We start from the raw sequence: 13839 nt of genomic DNA, 5'->3' as shown, positions 1-13839 counted from the left end.
CTATATAGTCTCAGAATATGTCCTGAGCCTTATGAGGAAGAACTTTTTCCTCCATTTTCCTTTTATTCTCTTAATTGTTGATGATCTGGATAACACTGGGATGATTTCTAGACATAAAACTTCCTTTTAATAAATCAATCCTGACTGTATATTTTTACAAGAGGCTAGGAAACAATGAAAACAAGTGTTTGTTTGTTTGTTTTTGGTATTTTTGTTCTGCTTAAAGAAATTCTGGAATATAATTTTTTCTTTCTAGAATGTTTTTCACATTGTTCTCTGTTCCTGTCACAGTCTGGCCTCATCCTCCAACCTCAGGTTCACCTTCATTCCTTTCAATCGGACTCTAACAAACCTCAGTCTATAAACAGAGATCTACTCTCCATGTTTATTTATCATAGTAATTTATTTCTTGGATGTTGTATTGGCAATTTATTGCTATCTAACACACTATCCCAAAACTTAGCAGCTTAAAACAACTGGGGGTGATTATTTCACACAACTTCTGAGAGTCTGGAATCTGGAGTGTCTTATTGGGTGGTCTGGTTCAGTGTCTCTTATGAAGTTGCAGTCACTATCAGTTGGAGCCACAGGCTATAAGACTTGACCAGGACTAGAAGAACCACTTCTAGTTTCACTCATGAGGTTGTTGGCAGAAGTCAGTTCTTTGTTCCATGGCCCTTTCCATAGGACTGTTTTCTCAATATGGCAGCTGGCTTCCCCTAGAATGAGCTGTGGGAGAGACAGCAAGAAGCTTTCTTTTATAATCTGACCTTAGAAATGACTATTACTTATGCTTTCTTCTGTTCACACAGACCAGTCCTGATACAATGTGAGAGGGGACTACATAGGAGTGTAAATACGAAAGATAGGTCATGGAGAGGACACATATATTTTCCCTTCTCAGTTTGCCAAAGTGTGGAAACGTAATTACAATGAATGTAAGGTTTTCCTCAACACTTATTCCTGGAGCTGTGTGTGAATCCTTATGTAGTACCAAGTCTAGGTTTGGTTTGTGTTTTCTTGTTTTGTTTTGGAAGAGAAAGGATGTTTAAAAGGGCAGGTATATCTGATTTTTGGCATTATTATATAGCCAACTTGAAAACTGATGATAAGTTATCATGGACATTGTTAGTACATCTCTCACTTAATGTTCAGCAGGAATGCCATCTTTCATTCCCCCAAAGTATTAGGATACTCATAAGCTCCCTATATTCCAAATGGAGAGTGGGATGGATCCAGGTCTTCACTGTCCAGTATGATAGCTACTAGCCTTACATGGCTATCGAGTACTAGAAATGCAGTAGTCAGAATTGAAATGTGCTGTGTAATACACATCTATTTTAAAGGCTTTGCCAGAACACAAAGTAAAATATCTGTATTGATTACATACTGAAACAGTGTTTTAGTTATGTTGGCTTAAATAAAATGCAGTATTAAGTTAGTTTAATGTTAGCTGTTTTGTATTTTTTTAAAAAAAATCTATTGGAAAAAAATTACTTAAATAACTTGCATTGTGGCTTACATTTCTATTGGACAATGTATCTTGGATGGAAGGTAGCAATATAGAGGAAAAGCCTCCCTATCCAATACAGGAGCATGAAGGGCCCTTCACAATTAGATTATTCTAATAGCAAGAGTATCTCCAACCCAGGAGGACAGAGGATAAGGGACCTGGATATTATCATCTCAAAGAATAGCCTTTAACTGAAACAAGAGAGGACACAAACAAATGGAAAAACATTTTGTGCTCACGGATAGGAAAAATCAATATCATGAAAATGGCCATACAGCCCAAAGTAATTTATAGGTTCAATGCTAGTCCCATCAAGCTGCCATTGACTTTCTTCACAGAATTAGAAAAAACTACTTTAAATTTCATATGGAACCAAAAAAGAGCCCATATAGCCAAGACAATCTTAAGAAAAAAAGAACAAAGCTGGAGGCATCACACTACCTGACTTCAAACTGAACTACAAGGCTACAGTAGCCAAAACAGCATGGTACTGGTACCAAACAGATATATAGACCAGCGAAACAGAGCAGAGGCCTCAGAAATAGCACCACACATCTACAACCATCTGATCTTTGACAAACTTGACAAAAACAAGCAATGGGGAAAGGATACCCTATTTAATAAATGGTATTGGGAAAGTTGGCTAGCCATATGCAGAAAACTGAAACTGGGACCCTTCCTTACACCTTATGCAAAAGTCAACTCAAGGATCAGGTGCAGTGGCTCATGCCTGTAATCCCAGCACTTTGGGAGGCCGAGGCAGGCAGATCACAAGGTCAGGAGATCAAGACCATCCTGGCTAACATGGTGAAACCCTGTCTGTACTAAAAATACAAAAAATTAGTTGGGCATGGTGGTGGGTGCCTGTAGTCCCAGCTACTTGGGAGGCTGAGGCAGGATAATGGTGTGAACCCGGGGTGGGGAGCTTGCAGTGAGCGGAGATATGCATCAAGCCTGGGTGACAGAGAGAGACTCCGTCTAAAAAAAAAATATCAACTCAAGATGATTTACAGATTTAAATATAAGACCTAAAACCATAAAAATCCTAGAAGAAAACCTAGGCAATACCATTCAGTTCATAGGCATGGGCAAAGACTTCATTACTAAAACACCAAAAGCAATTTCAACAAAAGCCAAAATTGACAAATGGGATCTAATTAAACTAAAGAGCTTCTGCACAGCAAAAGAAACTATCACTAAAGTGAACAGGCAACCTACAGAATGGGAGAAAATTTTTGCAATCTAACCATCTGAAAAAGAGCTAATATCCAGAATCTGCAAGGAACTTAAAAAGATTTAAAAGAAAAAAACAACCCCATTAAAAAGTGGGAGAAGGATATGAACTGACACTTTTCAAAAAAAAGACATTTATGTGGCCAACAAACATATGAACAAAAGCTCATCATCACTGGTCATTAGAGAAATGCAAATCTAAACCACAATGAGATATCATCTCACCCCAGTTAGAATGGTGATTATTAAAAAGTCAGTAAACAACATGCTAGAGAGGATGTGGAGAAATAGGAACGGTTTTACACTGTTGGTGGGAGTTTAAATTAATTCAACCATTGTGGAAGACAGTGTGGTGATTCCTCAAGGATCTAGAACTAGAAATACCATTTGACCCAGCAATCCCATTACTTGATATATACCCAAAGGATTATAAGTCATTCTGTTATAAAGACCCATGCACACATATGTTTATTGCAGCACTATTCACAATAGCAAAGACTTGGAACCAAGCCAAATGCCCATCAATGTTAAACTGGATAAAGAAAATGTGGCAAATATACACCATGGAATATTATGCAGCCATAAAAATGAATGACATCATGTCTTTGCAGGGACATGGATGAAGCTGGAAACCATCATTCTCAGCAAACTAACACAGGAACAGAAAATCAAACACTGCATGTTCTCACTCATAAGTGGGAATTGAACAATGAGAACATATGGACACAGGGAAGGGAACATCACAACCAGGGCTTGCTTGGGGGTGGGGGGCAAGGGGAGGGATAGCATTAGGAGAAATACCTAATGAAGATGATGAGTTGATGTGTGTAGCAAATCACCATGGCACATGTATCCCTATGTAACAAATCTTCATGTTCTGCACATGTATCCCAGAACTTAAAGTATAATAAACATGAAAAAAAAAAAAAGAATAGCCTTTAACCAAAGATGAACAGAAATTGCCCCTCATGTGTGATTATATGTATGTTTTGCACTTTTGTCCAGAAGTGTGCAAGATATGGAGTCGCTGCCAAAATACAGAATCCTAGTTGCCTGCAGCAGTGACCAGCTGACAAACATATCTTGTTTAGGTTTTCTTCTCTTCCTACTCCACTAATGGTAATTTCTAGGACCACTTTCCAGACAAACTTCTTTTAAATGATCCTACTTACAGGGAGGGCCTCCTTCTAGAGAAATCTAATTTAGGACAGAATGTATGAGTGCATGTGTCTGTAAGCAGGAGTGTGGATGCACAAAGACAGAGAAGTAGCCTTATGTATTTCCAGTTAGCATAAGTATTCATGGGTTAACTTGACATAATGATTTGACAACCATAATTGTTTTCCTTGTATATCTGCTTTCTTGTCCTCTGGTCCTGCATTTGTGTATCACCATTCTATCCTGGTAATATCTTACCTCCTTCCCTCTAAACAGCATCCTCTGGATGGCTGTGTTCACAAAGTCTTACAGTAGCCAAGTTGGGCCAGGTTCTAGAAATATGGGCCATACGTGACAGCCTAAAAGTTTTCCTTTTGACATTTGTTGAAAGGAAAATCAGTTTTCTTCCTCTGAGGATAGCATGAGAATGACACTTTACTTTCCAGCCTCCTCCTATTGTGACAGGTTGATAAGCACTCTATTTTCATCCTCCTGTTTTCTTCATCATAAATAGGTCTCAATTTATAACCCACGTGTGCAGTTTCATTGAGAAGCAGGGCAGAAGGCGCACTGCCCTATTTTAGCTCAGCAGGGCAAGAGCATTAAGAACAATGAAAGGTCAGAGTTACCTATCACAAATATATCTGAATGATAGCATCAACGAAATCAGAATGAGCTTTTCCAGGAAACAGTGACCTTGTGACATAAAAACTATGCTACCTCAGTGTCTAGGTTGCATTAAAACAAGCACAGTAATAATAACAATAGCACCACTTCTCATAAGTAAAGTGCTTTCTGATTTGTAAAGCACTTTCATAGATATCTTCTCCTTTGATTCTTTCAACAACATTATAAGAGAAGCAACAGTTGTTGCAGATATGCTGGCAAATTATTTGGCAATGCAATCCTACCCATCTCTTGCACTAGCTAATTTGTATAATCTAGTTTCATGGCATTAAGGACACATCCAGGCCTAGGGGAATTAATAAAACTGTGTACAAAACTTGTTTGATGCATGAACACTCAGTCTTTGCAACATTAATTTCAAATGGACAGTTGACCAACTCACATGTATTTATTATCTCAGCTCACTCTACCCCAATCTCTATTTTCTTTATCTTCCTCCCATCCACAAATCATCCATACATGACCCACTTGCTTAATTTCTCCATCGATACATTATTCCTTCCTACTAGCCTGGAGCTTGATTTTAACAGCACTCTTGGTAATGGGCCCATTTGGTTTGGTCCCAGGACTGCCTCCTGGGTATTGTCAATAGTTGGCATCCTTCATAGATTTTTAGTGTAAGCCAAGAACTGATATGCAAATTTCTTTTGTCCCTGTGTTGTTTTACCCACTTCTTTGGAAACAGCATTGATAAAGATGCATTGGGACGGCAGCACTGTCAGAAGATTAAATTTTATGACAGAAAGTGCTAAATAAATGGTCTGTTAAAAGATTGAGTAATTAAAAAAATGTAGACACATTGATATGTCAAGCAAGGTAGAAATTAGTATATCATAAAATGATGTCATGCTACCAAGCAGGATGAGCTCATGAATCTTACCAGACAATCCAGGCATTGGTCAGCATTTCTAGTGGAAGTGTTTGGTTTATGTGTATGGCAGAGAATTATCCTATAATGTAAGCTTCATAAGAGCATGGCTTTGTCCTTGTATCCCACTATGTCACCAGCTTCTAATACAGTGTCTGGTACAAAGAGAGCATGAACACAGTTTTTCAATAAATGAACATCACAATGATTAAATAAATTTGTCTTCTAGTTTATAATAACCTCCTTCCTATTCTAAAGCTGCTGGTATCATAGGGTATCCTAGAAATAGGCATATTTTAAGGAAGAAATTTGAACAGTCCCTTTAAATTTTCTCAAGCTTCCTTTAATGAAGCAAAGAAAAATTCAGTTGCATTTTGTATTTCTCAGTTAGGAATGGTCTGGCCACAGGGCACAATGATATTTTTAAATGCGGGGAAAATAATCCACCAGTTTAATCTGCACAATGTTTAACACAAATATCTTCTCCATTAACAATATGGTACGAGAGAGAGTCTAGGGGTCATTAGAGGACCTGAAAACACCCTGCAATGTGTTTGTACAAGATTAGCCCTTCATCGAAACGATGTATTCATTCTCGATATGGCCTTATGTCAGGGTTGCTGGCCTTAATGTGTGGAACTTTTCCAGTTCATCAAGGCAAACGTGCCCAGAGCTATTTTCTGGGTTTGAAATAAAAGAGCAAGCTGTGGTAAGCTTGCAACCTTTGTTACTATTTGTATTCCTGTCTTCTATTTCCTGCTCTCTCTTTTTTTTAATCCACCTGCTTTTTCCTTTGCTTGGTAAACAGAGTTGCCCATCTGACAAATTGTGAAAATGTCCCCTCAACCCCTCAGTCACACATTTGGCCTTGGTTTTAATACCAAAGAGTTTAACATACCAAAACATAGGCAGCCATTCTTCTTGGCTTATTATAGGCTCAACTCAGCTATTTCCTCAACAATCTGAAGGAACCTTTCCTGTCCTGTCCTATCTCTTCCTGGTCTGGAATTTATTTTCCTATCAATCTAAATCTCTGCCTTTTGTGATAAAAATCCGCGTTTAAATTGAACATTGTTACAGATTTTTGGTTTAGATTTGATGCTGTGTATTTTATAAATGAGTTTGAAGAGAAAGGCAAGGAAATCCTGTACATCCAAGGTATCTAGTCAGTATGGGATATGTTATGCTACAAAGGCAAGTCACACAGACATCTAAAACCATAAAGGTTTAGCTCATGCTACATGCCCATTGCTGGTTGGCAGGGAGTCCTGCCCACCAAAGTCATTCAGAGTTCCAGGCCAAGAAATCAGCTACCACCTCAAATATTGCTGGCCATACTACAAGGGAAAGCTAGAACTCTAGGGAAAGGCTTCTCACATTTTAACTTGCATGAGTTCATCTGGGGATCTTATGAAAATGTTGATTCTGAATCAGTACATCTGGGCAGACCCTGAAAAATCTACATTTCTAAGAAGAGTTCAAGTGATGGTGCTGCTGCTATACTGCCTAGTGTATTTTCAGTAGCACAGGCCTAACTAAACTAGCAATTAAGTGTTCTGCCCCAGAAGTACAATTTCATCAGACACACTGCTCCTCCCAACAACAAGACAGCTGGGAAGTACAATCCAATCAGATACCCAGAAGACAGAACTGAAAATATTTGGTGAACATCCAGAAACATTAGCATGGCTATTTATGTAGCACAGAAGCAAAATAAATACTTCTTAAATCATTTTTAAGCTAAACTGATCAATGTGTTAAAATGTTAATAAAAACAAATTGGGCAGAGATTCTCAATCCCAGGCTATATATCAGAATCAGCAATGGGGATGTTTTTAATCACAGACACCTGACAATGTAGAGTGGCTCCATGGCAGGGTTTGAGTATATTTTTCTTTTTTCTTTTTTTTTAACTACTTAGGCAATACTTTAGCCAAGATTTAAAAAGCACTGACATAGGAATTCCTAAGCATTTTATTGAAGGTGTAAAAGTACAATTTAAAGAATACACTTGTAGGAGTGAAAGAAAATACTCTTCTAACCCACCGGAAGTTAGATTTCTGGAATAACAGATTAAGAGGTAAAAAAGCAAACAAATTCATTATGTCAACATGCATGGGCATCCCATAAAATATGAGACTCAAAGGAAGACCCAATGACTGAAGATTTTATACCTTTATGCCCTCAAATGACTGAAGTTTTATACCAAAGAGAAAGAATAGGGTCTGGGGGCTTTTCTGGGGGAGATGGTGACAAGCCACGGGAGGGTCAGGGGAGAAACTGCACTGGGAACAAAGGCTGTCTTACTATGCAGATGAAGTTTCTCAGAAGCAGCCCTCAGAGGAATTGATGGTAGCTGTGGTTAAAGTCTTTCAATGGAGGTGTCAGACTTGTAGTCTCTTTTCCTGATTTAATCTTCCCTGATTGACAATTGTATGTCTTCTGGAGGAACATAGCTTAGTCAGTTAAGGGTAGATCACAGAAAGCCCTTTTCCTGCCTTTGCTGCTCTTCAGCTGCTCTGTTTGGAGTCCACAGTGACAAATTTGGAGGTATTCTTTTCTGAACACCCATATATTTGATTATCAATTCCCTCTACCACAAATTTATGAAATGTACTATAAAAGTAGTTGTAGTTTAATTGAAATTTAATATAAATTTACACCTGTGACAGAAAATATTTTAAATTTTTTCTATTTATAAAAATTTTTTTTCTTTTTTTAAAATTACTGTAAAAGCCCAAGGGAAGGCCTTACATTTAAGAAGTCAAACATATTATATTATTCACGTTGCTCAAGTATAAAAGTGCTTAAGTAAATAACTACTAAATGTTGATTTATTCAAGATTATGAGATAATTGAAAAAAAGGTAGTCAAGGTAAATTGGAAGGCAGAAAATAAAATGAAGGAAATGAAGAAAAGAAAGAAGCAAAGGAGTGAAGGGGGGAGACTTCCCCTTTGCAGTCTGAAGATTTGCTGAAAATAAACTGACAAAAGTCACATTAATAGGAGAAAAAGGCATACACATTTATCATGTGTGGGTAAAAAATAAATCACAGTAGAATGATTATCCAAAACCAAATGAAGTGCACATGCTTTTAAACCCTTCTTCACAGGAGAAGGGAGATGAGGAAATGTAGAGTAAATAATGTTAGGGGAAATGAATAGGCCCAGTGCTCAGACAATGGTTAGTAACTTTGGCTACTAACCAATGGTTTGGAAACTGAATGCGTCTAGGGGAATAGACAGTGGCTCCTGATGAAATAAACTTGTCCACGTGTAGTTGCATTCCCCACTCCCTACAATATGAGTTTACTTAATGAAAACTCAGGGAAGGGACAGAAGGTAATTATTTTCTTTGTGGTTGTGCCCAGTCCCTCTGCAGATAGGGGAAAAGCCTCTCTAGCACCTGCTGATCTCCAAGGGCCTTCATTTCAAAATATTTAAGCATGCTAGGGTGCCATATTTTGGGGTGATATTCTGCGGTCTCCTTCAGAAAGAAAAGAGGGAAGAAGCTGACATATTGCCCAGAACCAGAGCAGTAGAGGGCAGCCCTTGAGCACAGCCATGGGAATGAGCTAATGCAAATTCAATTCCAGATTCAGATTGTAATAACTGTGAATATTGCTAAAGTGACTTATCCTTGTGCAAGTTACTTAGCTTCTCTAAAACTCAGATTTCTCACTTTTAAAATGGAGAACATTACTATCTCTCTAGATCCTGGGTCAGCTGATCGAAAAAAGTTATGCAAATCTCTTAGCACAGAGGCTAACATGTTATCCACCAAAAAAGGTAGTTACCATTATTTTATTTGTTGACTTGATAGAAGGGAGCTGCCTACAATATGACTCTGATAACACTGATAGTAAAACATGCCAATCCTCTCTATTTCCTTGGGAGTCATCCAGTACATACAGAGGATTTATATCTTTCTTAATAACCTTTGTCATTGAACCGTGGTAATGTTTGAGGTTAAGAGTTGTTATTAACATGCACATAATCAGTGAAATGTAAACTAGATTTGTTAGACTGCCCCAGTGAATTAATTTGGATAAAGGCAACATAAGGATAAATAAAAAGGGCATAAAAGAAGAAAAGGATGTCACAATTAGGTCTACTTCATCTGTGTAACACAATGGTTAGGAAAATAGACTCTTGAATCTCACAGAGACCTGTCACTTCCAGCTAGGTCATTAGGGTCAAGTTACTTACCTTTCCAAGTAAGGATTTCTTCTTCTGTAAAGAAGGTGAGAAAATATAACTACCAAAGGAGTGTTATATTGTTGTTATTTCAAATATGGACTGAGGAAAAAAGAGAGACAGAGTTTCTATATGGGATCCCACAGGTTTTGTGCTACATTGTGACCAAGAAGGCCTTAATGTTCCCCTCAGCTTGACTAAACATTAAGTATTCTTCTTGATATTAGGGCCCTGACATCCCTTTTGTCAGAGAACTAACCTTAGACAATTTTTTTAAAAATTTATTTATTTTTGAGATGGAGTCTTGCTCTGTCACCCAGATTGGAGTTCAGTGGCTCGGTCTTGGCTAACTGCAACCTACACCTCCAGAGTAGTTGGGATTACAGGCTCCTGCCACAAAGTCCAACTAATTTTATATTTTTAGTAGAAATGAGGTTTCATCATGTTGCAGGCTGGACTAGAACTCCTGACCTCAAGTGATCTACCTGCCACAGCCTCCCAAAGTGCGGGGGTTACAGGAGTGAGCCACTGCTCCCAGCCTACCTCAGACAATTTTTTATTGTAAATCAGTTCCTGACTTTTTGAGATGTAAATCTGCCAACCTCTTTCCAGTTTTACAATCCAGGCATTTCTTTTTCAAGGACCTGGCAACTATTCCTTTGAAATGTAATCATCAAAGAAGATAGAGCTTCTATCTCCCAGTCTAGGTGGGAGGCTAGGAACTTAACTTCCATAAGCACCAATTAGCAAACACAGTGGACCACATCAGCCTATAGTCCTCTGGTTCTTTTTCATTAGTTCATCCCGGTGCTTAAAAACTCTCCTGTCTTTTGTTTCATTGGGATTGAGTTCAATCTCTCTTCCCTGCTGCAGTTGTCTTGAATAAAGTCTTCTTGTTTAACTCTATCCAGTGCAATTTTTCTTTTACACTTATAGCCTCTTCAAATCAAAGACCCTCAGAACTTTTCTATACTTAATCTTGATTCTTTAGGCCCAATTGTAAATTAAAGTGAGAGAGCAGATTTAACATTAAGGTTTAGGCTGGGGGCAGTAGCTTACACCTGTAAACACCAGTTTGGGAGGCAAAGGCAGGCAGATCATTGAGCTCAAGAGTTTGAGGCCAGCCTGGGCAACATAGCAAGACCCTGTCTCTATAAAAAGTTCAAAAATTAGCTGATTGTGGTGCCATGTGCCTATAGTCCCACCTACTTGAGAGGCTGAAGTGGGAGAATCACTTGAGCCTGGAAGGTGGAGGTTGCAGTCAGCTGAGATCATGCTACTACAATCCAGCCTGGGTGACAGAGCAAGACCCCATCTCAAAAATAAAATAATAATAATAATAAATAAATAAAAGTAAAAGAAAGAAATTAAGGTTTAGACGCTATCCATTTCTCATGCCTTAAACAGGCATCTGAAAATCATGTTAACTCCACAGTAGCTAGAAGTTACCTGTAGTCCATCATTTATCTATAAATATTAAACTGTGAGATTTGCCAAATTTAAATTGGAGGAAAACCAGAATAGGAGGCATAATCTTCATGTACTGTCTATCTTCTTATTCTTTGTAGGAGAAATGCCAAGTTCTCAACTCATTTTATTAATATGCATTGAAAATATTAGAAATATAAGGCAAAATAATGAAATATGCATGTCAAAACATTAACCCTTTTTAATTTTCATTAACTAGCATTTCATATGATAAATAAAGCTAATCAGGTGCTCTAAAATTAAAGAACTCTTATTTATTACAATTAATCCAATATTAAGAAATTTTAACCTAATATGCTTCAGGTCCTTTTGTAAAATTGTAGTAACTAGCAGAAAAGTTTAAGCTTCTCTACGTATTCTTACATTAATTTAACTAATATTTCCAGTTCTCAATTATCACATTGGTGGAAGAAGAAAATGTGAAATATTCTTACATATTCTGTCCCCAGAATTTGTTTCTGCTATAACCTCTGTAACATAACACCCATGCCCCCCTCAAAAAAAAATACAACAGTTGATAGGATAGTTTGAACATTGTTATAATTTCCAAGAAAATTTAATACTAGATTCAGCACTTTGATCAAGGTCTCTTTACTAAATAAAAAGGTATTTTTAAATTTGTTTATTCTTGTTTTCAGTCACTAAATATTTAGATTTAGCTAACATTTGTTATATATTAGGTACTAAGTGACATGTCAAAGAGTCATATTTTCACTTCTGGCTCTGATGCAGCAGCTCGTGGCAGACCAATACTTCAGTCAATACGTTTAGAAAAGCTGGATAAAATGTTTAAAAATCAAATTGAAAAGACCATATTGCTGCTAAGGCAAATGAGGAAGCAGAAAAATCAAAAACAAAGGATAAGACTACATTTTCCCCTCAGGGAATCTGCCAGGTTATGGTCTTGGGAAAGTGGGAATCTGAAAAACAGGACAAAGGACCATAACCAAAACAGATAAGCTGAGCAGGTTTTGATAATTGCATGGGGCTGGCGAATAATTTTTGTTTAGGACACAAGTAAGACTTAGGGACAATGGTCTCAGAGTTTTCAGAGATGGGGAAAAGGGAACACTCTGGATATTTTCTTTTGAGAAATATCCTAATTCCTTAAGGTGAACATGGAAAGAGGCTAAGAAGCAAAACAGAAAGCTGCTGCCAGGGAAGAGTTTTCAGCATACACAAGTATCTGATCAAACAATAACTGGAGTTAGGTCTCCAGCTAGAGACTCTACAGAGCTATGTCTTAGGAGTGGAGGTAAATTAAAGAGCATCTGAGCCTTATGACCACAATAAACCAACCGTAAATCTGATTGGTCTTGATTGCATTGAAGTAATCTGTTTCATACTCCAGCTGCCTCCTACAGGAAGATGAATCATTGGTGGTAGAAGAGAATATGGCCCTGAGATAACAGCTACATATGTATAATTTCTGACATTCAGGCAGAATTTACCAGGTACAGTAAGATACATGAAAGGGGAGGGAAACAGACGACAGAAACTCCGGTGGACAAAATTGGGACCTCCTGCCAATCCCCCTCCCCGGATTTATATGTTGACAATCTAACCCCTAATATGACTACTTTTTGGAGACAGGGCCTGTAAGTCATAAACGTGAAGTCTTGATCCTGTTACATTAAGTGCCCTTATAAGAAGAGACATCAGAGAACTTTTTTCTTTCTCCCCTACTTGCACACAAAGTTGAGGTCATATGAGTATACGGTAAAAATATGACCATCTACAAACCAGGAAGAGAGCCCTTACCAGGAACCAAATCAGTAGGTACCTTGATCTTGGACTTCCCAGTTTCCAAATCTGTGAGTAACCAATTTCTGTTGTTTAAGCCAACAGTCCCCAACTTTTTTGGCACCAGTTTTGTGGAAGACAATTTTTTTCATGAAGGGGACTGTGGAGGATGGTTTTGGGATGAAACTGTTCTACCTCAGATCATCAGGTATTAGATTCCCATAAGGAAAATGCAGCCTAGATCCCTTGCAAGTACAGTTAGCAACAGGGTTTGTGCTCCTATGAGAGTCTAATACCACTGCTGATCTGACAGGAGGCGGAGCTCAGGCTGTAATGCTCACTTGCCCACCACTCACCTCCTGCTGCGTGGCCTGATTCCTAACAGGCCACTGACCCATACCAATCCATGGCCGGGGTTTGAGAACTCATGGTTTAGGTCACCCAGCCTGTGACATCTTGTTGTAGAAGCCTGAGCAGACTATTACAGAAACAATCCATGTTGGCCCATGGGAAAACTTTCCCTTTTGCCTTCTGAAGGTTTGCTGAAAATCAAACTGAAAAAAAAAGGAAGATTGATAGAAAAGACATACAAAGTTATTAATGTACCTGGGGGAGAAACACCGAGTGATTACCATGCAATGGGATACAAATGGTTACATGTTCTCCTTCTTAGGGAAAAGTGAAATGGAGAAGTGTGGGTAATTTTAGGGGGGTAGTAAAGGATTGTTAGGGAAATTCAGTGAGCTTAAAGAACATACAATGGCCCAGAATGAAGTCTTTTGGGCTCACAGAAGAGACAGTGGTTAGTGACAAAAGTATGCCCAGGTATGTTGCCAGACTTCAGTCTTTCGTCCTGTGGTAAGAGTTCAGTTAATGAAAATTTAGGGAAGTGACCAGAGGTCATTATTTTCTTCTTTGACAGGTCCAGACTTTAGGTAGATAAGGAGACTTC

General features: G+C 38.2%; 1 long non-coding RNA gene across 1 annotated transcript in view; it reads right to left on the bottom strand.

The window, feature by feature from the left end:
- Positions 1–386: 386 nt before the first annotated feature.
- LOC140713073 (uncharacterized) overlaps positions 387–13839 on the bottom strand; it is a 30818-nt gene continuing 17365 nt past the window's right edge. Inside the window, exons 5-6 of the long non-coding RNA XR_012094934.1 lie at positions 13244–13441; positions 387–729 (exon numbers count right to left, since the gene is read on the bottom strand). This is a non-coding gene — a long non-coding RNA (uncharacterized lncRNA). The remainder of the gene's footprint in view (positions 730–13243; positions 13442–13839) is intronic.

Source organism: Chlorocebus sabaeus, chromosome 12, assembly GCF_047675955.1.
Source record: "Chlorocebus sabaeus isolate Y175 chromosome 12, mChlSab1.0.hap1, whole genome shotgun sequence".
NCBI lineage: Eukaryota > Metazoa > Chordata > Mammalia > Primates > Cercopithecidae > Chlorocebus > Chlorocebus sabaeus.
Note: the sequence above shows the minus strand (reverse complement) of the source record. Positions and strands in the feature narration are given on the sequence as shown.